General features: G+C 48.2%; 1 long non-coding RNA gene across 1 annotated transcript; it reads left to right on the top strand.

Moving 5' to 3' along the window:
* The first annotated feature begins 666 nt into the window (after positions 1-666).
* On the top strand, positions 667-12,930 carry LOC139032144 (uncharacterized). Its single transcript, XR_011484668.1, has 2 exons — positions 667-783; positions 12,520-12,930. It is a non-coding gene; the product is annotated as an uncharacterized lncRNA (long non-coding RNA).
* Positions 12,931-13,319: the final 389 nt, after the last annotated feature.

Genomic DNA, 13,319 nt, shown 5'->3' with positions numbered 1-13,319 from the left:
GTCAGTTCCCTTTTCCTCGCGCCCTTCCCAGCACTTATTTTTTGCAGAGTTTTATGTGACGGCCTTTCTGACCTTGTGAGGTGCCACCTCACTGTAGTTTTGGTTTGCGTTCCTCTAACAGCTAGTGATATTGAACATCTTTTCACGTGCCTCTTGGGCATCTGTCTGTCTTCTTTGGGAAAATGTCTATTTAGGTCTTGGGTCCATTTTTTTGATTGGGCTGTTTGTTTCATATTGAGCTGCATGAACTGTTTGTATATTTGGGAGATCACCTACTTGTTTTAGTGGTGGAAAAGCTGAAGCTGAGACATCTGCCCAAATCTCAGCAGCGAGAGGGACGGGGCTGCCGCGGGAACGTGCCTCTCAGGTCGCGCCCTTGTGTTCCTCACCCAGTGAGCTGTCTGCTGCGGAGACGCGCATCCAGGAGCACGCACAGAAGGACATGCTAGGTGAGCCCTAGGCACGCATGAGGGTGATCCCAGGAATCCCCGGCACCTGCCGGCAGCTGGTGGAGATAGCTGGGGGGTGACATCATACACTGGCGGCCGACTGATTGCCGTGATAGGCAGGTGTTTGTGATGTGTTGGAAGTGGTTAATGATTAAGCTGAAGGCAGAGGGTTAGAGGGGGGAAGGAAGTGTGAATTTTGACCCAAGGACACAGGCTCTCCAAGGTGGAAGACGGGATGGGAGGGAACTGGAGCAGTGAACCAGCCACCCCCCCCGTAGCCCGTGTCCACGGCTCCGCTCCTCTGGGTCAAGAACAGGCATTGTGCTGGCTTCAGGTAAAAAGAACTGAGTTCCACCCCGTGACTGCCATTTCCTGACTGTGGCCCTCGGGCAAGTTCCCCCCTGCCCACAGGAGTCTTGTATTCTTGTCTGTAAAATGAGACTGTCTACCCGCCTGCTTCACAAAGGGGTCGGGAAGATCACGAGAGATGAGCCAGGTGAAGGGCTTTGTATGGAGTGCAGGCTTGATAGATGTAGATTTCCCATCTCTTTCCATCACGTGGGATATCAGTACTAACTTCCACCAGCTCGGGAGAGCGACAAACCCTAGGTTTGAAACACACGTCTATCATTTCTTGGCTGTTGAACCCGGAGAAGGTAATTTCCCCTCCCTGAAGCCAAGCTCCCCAACTAGGAATGGGGACGATGGGTGCTACATAGTAGGGTTTGTAGCAAGGTTCCGATCCTATAACAAGAGCTAATGTTAATGAAGCTCTCCTATGTGCCAGGGGTCTGGGTTGTCTGAGGTTCTGCATTTCCAGCAGGCCCTTGGTCATACTGATGCTGCTGATCCAGGGACCACACATTGAGTCGTGAGGTGACAGATGAAGGTCAAGGGTTCATGGGGTTGGGGGGAGTGGGTGAAGCAGAGGCTCCTGCTAGAAGACTTTTTAGTGGGCCCTTGCCTGCAGGATGCCACTGTTTCAGGAGCAGCTAAAGATGATCTTGCAATTTGTTAAGTATGTTTATTTTTTCTGGGGGGGGTGGGCCATCAGTTCTTGGCCCCTGGGCACCCTAGTGCAGGAGGAGACTGACAAGGACCTGCTACAACCTAAAGCGTAAGAACCCTGGTTGCCCAAGCACAGACCCCCGGGGGTTCTGAAACAGGCTAGAGATCAGGCAGACTGCCTGCAGGCGAGGGCCCTCAAGCTGGGTGTCCAGGGACGGGGAGGAGTCAGCCAGGTGGAGGAGGGGGCGGAGGAGGTGCGGTGTGGGGACAGGATCACACAGACCGCCCCGGACATAGTCCATTTTCACGTCATCATTTTACAGCCTGTGTAGCACCAAGGTTGGGAGGCAGGGAGAGCTGGGGTTTGCTGACACATGGCGTCACTGCCGAGCTGTGTGACGGAATGTCAGCTTCTGAGCCTCAGCGTCCTCTTCTGTGGGTGGAGGTCATGCGGACGGAGAGGGTAACAAGAGGCAGCACCCGGCGTGCCTGACGTCCAGCCGCTGGTCCGCAACTGTGACGCAGAGATCCCGTGTCTGAGCAGAGAGGCCCTGGTCTCCCGGGGGGCCCCCTTGGGTGGGAAGCACCTGCCCCCACCTGCGTGCTGTACTCACGCCCCCCACCCCGCCCCAACAAGCAGGCTCTCAGCCGAGGATGGGGAGTGTGCGAGGGTGCCAGGGAGGTGGGTCTTGTCAGAGCCTCAGATCTTAACCCCCTCGTCACTGTCTGGCAAGGACCCAGAGACCTGGCCGAGATAACAGGGCTGTTATCGTGGTCAACAGAGTCCTCCTGGGATACAGAGGGAGGAATAGAACAGCCTCTGTTTGTTCCCACCTGGCATGTCAGCCAGCAGCCTCCGACCTTCCAGACAGCTTAACTCAGCTGCGGCGACCCAGGGCTGACCTGCCTTCAGAGCTGCCCCTCCTCCGTACCTACCCACCTCCAGTCCACGTCCCACTCCATCCTGACTTGCTTGTCTATGTACTTATTTCTCCCTCTTGGGTTTATCTATTTACCCAGAGGTGCAGCGCAGCCTGATAGCCTGAGACCTGGTGTCAGGTCTGGGTCGGAATCTCTGGGATCCAGTTCTTTGGGTGGGCTACTTACCCTGCAGGTGACCAAACGTTCTAGCTTGCCTGAGACAGAGGGGTTCCTGTGACGTGGGATTTTCAGTTGTAAAAAGAGGGAGAGTTCCAGGAAAATTGGAGTCGGTCACTCTATTCACCTCTCTGAGCCTCAATTTGCTTGTAAAATGGGGGTGATTATCTCTGTTGGGGGGATTAAGTGGGACAACGCGAGGAAGCGCATCACACCTAGCACGTAGTGAATTGTCAGTGATGGTGTCAGTTACTCCTCTGCCTGGAGGAAATCGCAGGACTTCCACCCTGAATTTCTCACCTCCCTTATTCCCATGGCCTTTCCAAATGGACACAGACGCAGCTCTGGGGTCGTGTCTGCACTTCAGGTATTGTTAAACCTGTCTGCAGTGCTTTTGCTCAAGACGCCTGTCGACTGACAAGCCGAAAGCAGATGAGCAGAGGCGGTTTAGTGGAGACAGACTGGAAACCACGGGGCCGGGTCTGCCTGGACTCTGCGATTAACTTGCTGTGTCACCTCTCACAAGTGGCTTTTCCACTCTGATTCAGTTTCCCATCTACGGAACAGAGGGCTCTCCGCATGGCCTCCAGCTCTAAGACTCTGCAGCCCCACACGCTGCGAGGGAGGAGGTGCTGGGGTGGGACGGCTGGTTGGAGCCAGTGAAAGGCTGAGGAGGAACTGAAACTGCCCTCCTTCCTCGGTGGGACCTGAACCCAGACGCACCTCAGGGTGGGACTTGACCCCACAGTCCCTGACTTGGAGGGGGGGATTCGAAACCACTGTCTTTTAATGAAAACCCCTCACCGGGTGCCAGGACTTACTGAACCTCAGGTTCTTTCGTCTCATCACAGACAGAGTTCAGTGTGAGCAAAGAGGTGAAGAGTGAGTTTATGGGCATAGGATGCTTGTGAGAGATTCAAGTGGGCAGGCAAGGGAGTGCAGTCCCGAGAACAAGGAGGGCTACACTTTTATAATCAAAGAAAAAGTGGGGAGGGGAGAAGACCACCCTCTTCCCCAGTCTTGGGCAGATACCAAGGTTTTCATCATTTGATCTCCTTTGACCCTATATGGTCTAAGCAGGACTATCATGGCGTGATTGAAATCATATGTATATTAGCAAGAGGGCGGTAACATATAATGAAATATGGTAATTCATCTCCGGCTTCAGTGTAATTTCCCCTTTCCCCTAGTTTTTTCACCTTTCACCTATGTTCCGGTATTAACTATAAGCAAAAATGCTACTTTTCAAGGACCATTAACTCCCTGACTTCACGTAGCAAGATTCAGACCCCGTATCTACTGTCTTGTGCTTTAACTATCAGGGCTTGTGGCTTGAGTGTGCCCGGCGCTTAGATGCACCTGGTCTTCCTTCAAAGTAGTGCAAACTGTTGCTAGGTTACTGGATTCTTTTCCTGAGTAGTCACTGGCCTACAACAGTCTCCCAAACTCCCTTGAGATTCCTCCTCTGTCTTTGATCCCGTAGTGGGACTCCTAAATGATCTGTTTCATTATCCTACACTGTCCTTTTCTTTTGGTTCCTTCTTAAGTACTGACTAAAATTTTGAAAATAGTGCAAAGTGGAACATGACTAAGGCATCTTATTGATAGAGCAGTTGATTGATGTGTGCACAGCAGGCTGGACATGGTCTCATGATGCCAGGTCACTGACATTCATTTACTCCCTCCTGTATTTAACCGTTCATTCATTTCTTCCTTCATTCCTCCCTTTGTTCATTCATTCTTTCACTGAGTGATTCACGCAGTGATTGATAGCGTGGATTCTGAAACCGATCTACCTGGATTCAAATTCAAGCTCTGCCAATTATTATGTGAACTCAGCAAGTTACTTAACTTTTCGGTGCCTCTGTTTCCTCATCTGTAATATGGACACAAGAGAAGTACCTGGCTCTTGTGGGTGGGTTTCATGTTAAAGGTCTTAAACCAGTGGCTGGCACTGACAAAGTGCATCTCACGTGTGTGCTGTTACTGTCTGTTCCGTCGCCGTTCACCAGGAGAGGACTCTGTGGCAGGCGCTGGGCTGGCAGCCACTCGGGTTTCAGATCTGGAGGGCAGTCCCCTACCTCGAGAAAGTCATAAAGGGATAAGCGGGCAGCTGCAGAGTCACACGGTGGGTGTTGCAGTGTTGTGTAGGCAAGCCCAGGCTGCTATGGGAACAGGGGAGGGGCAGCCCATCTGGGTGGGTCGGGCTCGCGAGGGGGTGTGTACCCAGGAAGGCTTCCTGGCAGAGATGTCACTTGATCTGAGTCTTGAGATACAGGTATATGTTAGTCAGGAAGTGAAGAGGGTGGGGTGGTGGGAAATTCTGCCGGAGGAAACAGCTGGTGCAAAGACTTGGAGGGGAGAATATGGATATTTAGGGAACAGACGTGATTTGCTGTGACTTGCTGGGCTGTGGGTAGGTGGTCTATGAAGCCAGAGGAACAATAAAGCTTTGACTACACTGGATATTCCAGAACTGCTAAAAAGTTAATATTTTATCAGCTAGGCCAGTGTCCCCAACTTTTAAGATCATGCTCTAAAATACACACACACAAAAGGTCCATTATATGGAGATTTATTTATGAATAAATCATATACATATACACACAAATGTACCATGTATATTATAAGACACAAAAATACAAGCAATTAATTTTTTTTTTTTGCTACTGAATTGTGTGAATCCTTCATACGTTTTGGATATCAGCCTCTTATCAGGTATATGATTTGCAAAAATTTTCTTGCATTTGGCAGGTTTCCTTCTCATTTTGTGGATGATTTCATTTGCTAAGCAAAAGCTTGTTAGTTTGAAGTAGCCCCAACATGTTTATTTTTGCTTTTGTGGTCTTTGCTTTCAGGGCCAAATCGTCACCAAGACTGATGCCAAGACGCTCACCCCCATATGTTCTTCTAGCAGTTTTATGGCTTTAGGTCTTACAGTCAAGTCTTTTTTTCGCCTTGTGAATAATTATTTAATACAGTTTAATTGGTCATGGTATTTTGAAAAGAACTGCGAGCAAAGATCATCTTAAAACCTCTGTTTTATCTTTGGCTGTGCTGGGGCCCCGTGGCTGCGTGTGCGCTTTCTCCGCTCGTGGCTCACAGGGGCTGCTCCTTGAGCTGCGCGGGCCCCCCCTGTTGCGGAGCGCGGGCTCCAGCCTGTGGGCTCGGTAGCTGTGGCTCACGGGCTCAGCTGCCCTATAGCATGTGCGATCTTCCCAGACCGGGGATCGAACCCATGTCTCCTGCATTGGCCGGTGGATTCTTAGCCACTGGACCACCTAGGAAGTCCAAAGGTCACTTTTTAAGGTAGCTAACTTAAAAAAAATCTAAGCAACCTGAGGATCATGTAGTAAAACACGTGAAGTGAAAACCAGAACTTGGAACCGTTCATTCTGTGTTGGAATCTATAATCCAGTTTGAATTAATTTTTGTGTAAGACGGTGGTCCTGTTCCATTCGTTTGTATGTGGTTATTCAGTTTCCCCAACAGAAATAAAATTAATACATATAAACAGAAATCCTGGTACTCTCTCTCCTTTGCACTCCATGGCTTTTCTTGTGTCTCTCCTGAAACGCATCTCCCTTCTCCCACTTTCAAGCTCACTACTCTATACCGTCAGAGAAGGCAATGGCACCCCACTCCAGTCCTCTCGCCTGGAGAATCCCATGGACGGAGGAGCCTGGTGGGCTGCAGTCCATGGGGTCGTGAAGAGTCGAACACAACTGAGCGACTTCCCTTTCACTTTTCACTTTCATGCATTGGAGAAGGAAATGGCAACCCACTCCAGTGTTCTTGCCTGGAGAATCCCAGGGACGGGGGAGCCTGGTGGGCTGCCATCTATGGGGTTGCACAGAGTCGGACACGACTGAAGCGACTCAGCAGCAGCAGCAGGACTCTATACTGTGGGGTGCATCAAAAGCTGGTACATGGAAGAGATGTGGATTCTTACCTTTAAAAGCTCCTTTTGACATCGACACATGCTGGAATCCTTGCAGTCATTAAAATGAAGATGAAGTTGTATATTACTAACATTGCAAGCTGTTACTATATTAAAATAATTTATTAAAGAAAAGAAAGTGAATTCGCTCAGTTTTGTCCAACTCTTTGGGGCTCCATGGACTCTAGCCTGCCAGGTTCCTCCGTCCGTGGGATTTTCCGGGCAAGGATACTGGAGTGGGGAGCCGTTTCCTTCTCCAGGGGATTTTCCCAACCCAGGGATCAAACCGAGGTGAATTGCACTGCAGGCAGGCCCTTCACCATCTGAACCACCGGGGAAGTCTTAAAATAATACATTGCAGAGCTGCAGTCCCACTGTGCCCAGGACTGAGTCTCTCCCCAGGCCTGAGTCTTTCCCCAGGACTGAGTCTCTCCCCAGGACTGAGTCTTTCCCCAGGACTGAGTCTCTCCCCAGGCCTGAGTCTCTCCCCAGGACTGAGTCTCTCCCCAGGACTGAGTCTTTCCCCAGGACTGAGTCTCTCCCCAGGACTGAGTCTTTCCCCAGGACTGAGTCTTTCCCCAGGCCTGAGTCTCTCCCCAGGACTGAGTCTCTCCCCAGGACTGAGTCTCTCCCCAGGACTGAGTCTCTCCCCAGGCCTGAGTCTTTCCCCAGGCCTGAGTCTTTCCCCAGGACTGAGTCTTTCCCCAGGACTGAGTCTCTCCCCAGGCCTGAGTCTTTCCCCAGGACTGAGTCTTTCCCCAGGACTGAGTCTTTCTTTCCCCAGGACTGAGTCTTTCCCTGGGTGCAGGACCTTCAGTGCGAGAAGGGAGACTGTCCTGAGCAAACCGGCTTACCCTGATAGCACACCTAGTACCATCCTACTGTGGAAGGAATATAAACAAATGTTTAGAAAACAGTTGGAAGGTAGCTCATCCAAAATATTTGCAATGCTTAGTATTGAGTGGTAGTGCTGGGAAATTACAATTTGCCTTTACTTCTTTTTATTAAGTGATGTATTTTGAGTTTTGCTTACCTGTATTAGATATTTTCTGTTGAGAAATATGCATTATTATGTGACTTAAAGAAAGAAATTGGCTGCACTGGGTCTTTTTTGTGGTCCACAGGTTGAGTTGATCCACAGCATGTGGGATCTTAGTTCTCTGACCATGATCCAACCCACATTCCCTGCGTTGGAGGATGAATTCTCAACCACTGGATCACCAGGGAAGTCCCCTCTTGTGTGACTTTTAAAACTTGAAGCACACGAAAGTTAAGATTCCACTGGCAAGCAGGGCAGAGCAGAATAAGGCAGAAGGCCTGGGACGAGTTAGAGGCAGTGAGAGAGTAAGGCGAGAAGTGAGACGGCTTGGACTTGGCATTGGCGATGAGGGGGAGAAAAAATACAGTTCAAGTGATTAACGGGAGAAAAAGACTCAGGAGGACTCTGACTAATTAACTGTGGGGACTGAAGAAAAGGCCGGAGTTTCGACTACCCGCGGATTTCTGAGTGGTCCATTGACTAAACGGGTAATTCAAGAGAAACAGAAGGAGGGATGAAGATGGGAGCTCAGGCGGCCAGTGCTGCTCTGTTGGCTGATAGTGGACATACTGACAAGCTACGGACACCCAGGAGGAAGTGTAGGATGGGGCTCATCCCAGGAGCTCAGGGCACTAGCTAGTTACAGGCCTGTTTCTTGACTCGTCATTATCACCAGCAACCTCCCTTTGAAAAGTTGTCCAGACCTTCAGCGACATGCTTTACTGGCCTGGAAGTCTCTTCCGACACATGGCCTGACTTGAAAGGAGTTAAGTTTTAAAATACACTGCAGTAATCCACTGCTATCACTTGTAAGCAGCCAAAGATGACTCATTTGCATTATATGGAAAGTTTCTCTTCTCTTTTAGTAAAAGAGCAAAACCAAGAAAAACCTTGTGCGTCCCTTTATCTTTATTCCCCCTCCAGCCTCAGTGTAGTGATTTCATCTCTTAAATGTATCGATATTTACCGTAGGGCCTGGTATTGGTGTATCTTGGATTTGCTCTTGAAACCAATGTGTATTCCATTGTTGGGTGGAGTGTTGTACAAATGTAAATTAGGTCACATCGTTTGACAGTGCCGTTCAGGTCTCCTGTAGCCTTGCTGACTTTCTGTCTACTTGTTCTGTCCATTATAAGAGCATTGAGATTCCCAGCTCTCACTGTGGGTTTGTCTGTCTCTCCTTCTGGTTTTCGTTTCATGTATTTTTGAAGCTCTGTTATGAGGCACGTGTATATTTAGGAGTAATATATTCTCTTGATAGTTGACCCACTTCTCATTCATTAATCTCTGGTAAAACTCCTGTTCTGAAGGCATCTTTGTCTGAGTTTAGGTGACTTACGTTTAATGTGAGTGTCAGTATAATTGAGTTTAAATCTACTGTTCTGCTATGTGCTTTCTATTTTTCCCATCTCTTTTTTGTCCCTTAATTTCCTTCCCCTTGCCTGGTTTCTTTGGATTATGTATCTTTTATAATCCATTTTATTTTCATTCTTTCTTTTCCTTTTTTTGGTTACACTGCACAGCTTATGGATCTCAGCTCCCCAGCCAGGGAGAGAACCAGGGCCATGGCAGTGAAAGCCTGGAATCCTAAGCACTAGGCCACCAGGGAAATCCCTATTTTCTTTTTCAGTGGCTGCTTTGGGGTTAATTATATGCATCTTTAACTAATCACATAACACTTGAGTACTTTGCATATTTATTAGTCAGCGTTCAAACAGAGAAACAAAACCACTGGGAGTGATATATAGCAAGGGGTTTATTGTAGAAATTTGATCTTATGCAATGATAGGGAGCTGGCTAAACAGTTTCTAAAAGGCTGGTTTCTTTGTGTCTGGTGCTGGTGTATAACTGAATGTGAAGGGAAAGAAATTGGGAGCGGGAGACGGACTTGAAGTGGGGGTAGGGTGGGGGAGCAGGAACGAAGCAGCACCCACACGTCCTCTGTCACTGTTTCCAAGAGGCCATCTCCCGTGATGTGTATGACCTAGAGGAGAAACGGGTTTCTCATCTTGAAGCTGCAGCACACCCGGGCCAGCGGTCGGAGAAACTGCAGGATGATCCAGCAGGAGCTGGAGGGGCTGTGGGCTCAGCTGCCGTCTCGTGATGACAAGGTGACCCAGCAGTTCAGTTACAGTGTGTGCGATCTGCACCTGGTGTCTCTGCGCCAATGTTTAGAGTGACAAAAAAAAGAAAAAAAAGCGAGTGGTTACAGCTTCACTGTACCTACCAGATGTTGTCTAAAATGTCTCTAGTGACCCATGCTGACTTGAAACTACAGGGAAAGAAACTCTGGGAATACAGTTCCAGCTTAGCTGAGTTGACACAATGCACATCCACTAAAGCAGAGAAAGTAAGACGTTGTCTTTAACAGTACATTTCCACTCCCGTTCTGTCCCTTGGGTGCTACTGTTGCCATACATTTCACTTTTATGTATTGCAAACCCCACTGTACACTGTTATTATTTTGTCTACCTTTCAAAGAAGTCAGCAGATGAGAAGTCACATGTGGATCGTCTCTCTGGTCCTTACCCCTTAGTCTAGTTCAGGTCTCCATCCAGAATAACTGCCTGCCACTCGAAGGGCTTCCTTTACTATTTCTTGTAGGGCAGGTCTGCTGGTGACACATTCTCTCCGCTTTTGTTTTTCTTTTGTGAAGAAGTTATTTCCCTTTCATTGTTTATGGGTATTGTTGCTGGCCATAAAATTTTAGGTTGACAGGTTTTTTTCTTTTTCTTTCAGTGCTTTGGAGAGTTTCCATTGTCTCCTGCTTACACAGTTTCTGATGAGAATTCTTTAAATTCTCATCATTGCTTCTCTGTATGTGACCTGTCCTTTTTTCTTTGTTTACTTTTAAAATTGTCTTGTTATCACTTGTTTTCAGCAATTTGACTATGATGTATCTTGGTGTGGGGTTTTTATGTTAATCCTGACTGGAGTTTGTTGACATTCTTGAATCTCTGGGTTTATAATTTTTCTCAAATTTATAAAGTTTCCAGCCATCATTCCTTCAAATGTATTCTTTCTGTCTGTTTTTTTCTCTCTTTCTCTGTCTTTCTCTCTCCTCTCCTTTCCTTCTTGGACTTCAATTACACTTATGTTAAATCATTTGATGTCAGATCACAGATCACTAAGCTCTGTTAATTTTTTTCACATCTATTTTTCTCCCTGGTCTTCAGTTTAGGTAGATTATATTGCTGTATTGAACATTTGGGTTAATTATCTTTTCTTCTGCAGTGGTGATCTCATTTGATAAAATTCTCATTTTACATAGCTTATTTTTCATTTTAGAAGTTCTACTTGATTCTTTTTTGTATCTTCCATCCCTCTACTTGTTATGATTATATTTTTCTTTAAATATTTGTAATTATAATAACTGTTTAACATCTTTGTGTCTAGTTCCATCATCTCCATCATTTCTGTGCCCATTTTTATTGATTGATTTTTCTTCTATCTATGGGTCACAGTTTCCTGCTTTGGGGCATATCCAGCAGTTTCTGACTGGATGCTGGACATTATGACTGTTACATAGCTGAGTGTCTCAATTTTGTTGTCTCCTTTTAAATAAAGTTGGGCTTTGTCGTAACTTGCAGCTAGGTTACTTGCGCACTATCTTTACCCCTTTGAAGCCTGTTTTCAGACTTCGCTGTGGCTGGTCTGGACTGGCCTTCCCTCCAGGGATGGCTTAGCCCGTGGCTAACGCGTGACTTCTGCAAAGTTTCCACTGAATGTTTGAAGTCTTTACTGAGTTTTCACCACTCTGGCTGGTCGCAACTCAAATGTTTTCTGACCTCTGTGAGCTCTGGGAGTTGTTCCACTTGCGAATTCCAGTTTGTCTTTGCTCTGTCTCAGAGAATCTTACTCCAGTACTCAACAACAACTCTAGAAGGTCCCATGCAGATTTCGGGAGCTCATCTTTTGCACAGCTTCCTCCTTTCTGGGACTTTGCCATACAACTTCTAGCTGTGTCCCTGGACACCAACCCCCAAACGCTCAGTTCAGCAAGATTAGCATATTCTTCCTGGGATCCCTCTCCTTGGACTATGCATGGTCTGGAGTACGACTCCAGGCAGAAAACCAGGAGAGTCAGCCGCCTCCCCCCACCCCCATTAGAGTTATCTCTCTGATCTCATGGATCACACTCTGCCACACTTGCTTTCCATTGCTTGAAAGCAATTGTTTCATATATTTTGATCGGTTCTCTAGCCATTTAGGGTGGCAAGGCAAGCATAATATTTGTTAGTGTATCATAGTCAGATGCAGAAGTCAGGAACTGACATAAGGAAAAGCTCTCTAAAAGGCCCCTGTTAGATGTTACCCCTCTCTCATAAAGCCTTCCTAGGTTTCTGCCTCTTCTGTGTTTATTGCTATCACATTCTGCCTTGACTTGTAATCAAAAATACATGTGACTGTCTCAGTGGACTATGAGGGCCTCAAAGGTGGGCACAGGGTCTTTATTATCTTAGCAACTTCTCTGAGCCTAGCATGTGATGGGGAAGTGAGACAGGATTACCTTGTGTGGCTTGACAATGAACTGAGGTGACTCTGATGAGGCAATGGGCACCCCAGTCTGAAAACCTAGGAGGACCGGCTCTCTCCCCTGCGTGATCACCACTAGGCATCCTCCCAGGTAAAATCATGAGGGTGCACAATTCTCCCTTATTAGGCAGGGGACTGAGAGATTGGTTAAGAGAGTCCAAGCCTGCCCAGACTTGCCAAACACATCATCCTGACCTTGGAGCTCACAAAGCCTCAGATCTTGACACAACAAAAGGGCTTGACCATAGGTGTCCTGACAGCGTCGGATGATCCCCCAGAATGAGGCCAGACCAATTCCCAGGGAGGCAAGTCCAGGCCGAGTGTCCAGGAGCTCAGGCTGCGGCTGCGCTTGCCCACCTTTCCTGGGCAAGGAGCCGGGATGGGAAGCAGCAAGGTCTGGGTCCTAGATCTGTGACTGTGATCAGTGAACTCAGTTTCCACATCTGCAGAATGAAGCCTCAGAGCGCACGGCCTTTTCCTGCCCTGAAGAGTGGATGCTGGGTCTTCCCTGGTGCCTCAGTGGTGGAGTCCGCCGGACAATGCAGGAGACATGGGTTCGATTCTTGGGCTGAGAAGATCTCATAAGCCATGGATCAACTTAGCCCATGTATCACGATTACTGAGCCTGCGCTCAAGAACGCAGGGGCTGCAACTACCGAGCCCGCCTCCCACAGCTGCTGCGGCCCTAGTGCCCAGAGTGCGTGCTCCTCAGTAAGAGAAGCCCCAGCAACCAGGAAGCCCTGCACTGCGGCTAGAGAGGAGCCCTCTCCCCCAACCCCACTGCCTGCCACAACTAGACAAAAAGCCCGTGCAACCATGAAGACCCAGCACAGCCTAAGTAAATAAATTTTAAAAAAATGTTTTCTTTTTTAAAGAACTGGGTTCTGGCAACTGATGGGTTGAGGTCCTAGAAGTCTCTGGTTCCCCAAGGTGGTGATTCTGGGCTTCCAATAATCGATGACTCTGGGACATTGGCTTTTGGTGGTTCTGTGATCAGAACAACTTGTAGCTCTAGAATAATCTGTGATGCTCCGGCCCTACCCTTCCACGGTGTCGATTCTATGACTCTCTGTTTTGTGGCTCTGTGACCCTGGGGCCTCCCCGGCATGGATCTTCATCGGCAGACGCGGCCCTGGTGCGCTAGGACCCAGCTTTCTGTCTGCTTGAGAACTCGAACCTGCTCCTCACTCATTGTTCCCAGAGTCACTAACTAACTCCTAGTGATTCACTCACAGGAGCTAGGGAGAAA

The sequence above is a fragment of the Odocoileus virginianus genome, chromosome 30 (assembly GCF_023699985.2).
Source record: "Odocoileus virginianus isolate 20LAN1187 ecotype Illinois chromosome 30, Ovbor_1.2, whole genome shotgun sequence".
NCBI classification, from domain to species: Eukaryota; Metazoa; Chordata; class Mammalia; order Artiodactyla; family Cervidae; genus Odocoileus; species Odocoileus virginianus.
This window is presented reverse-complemented; position numbering and strand designations above follow the sequence as displayed.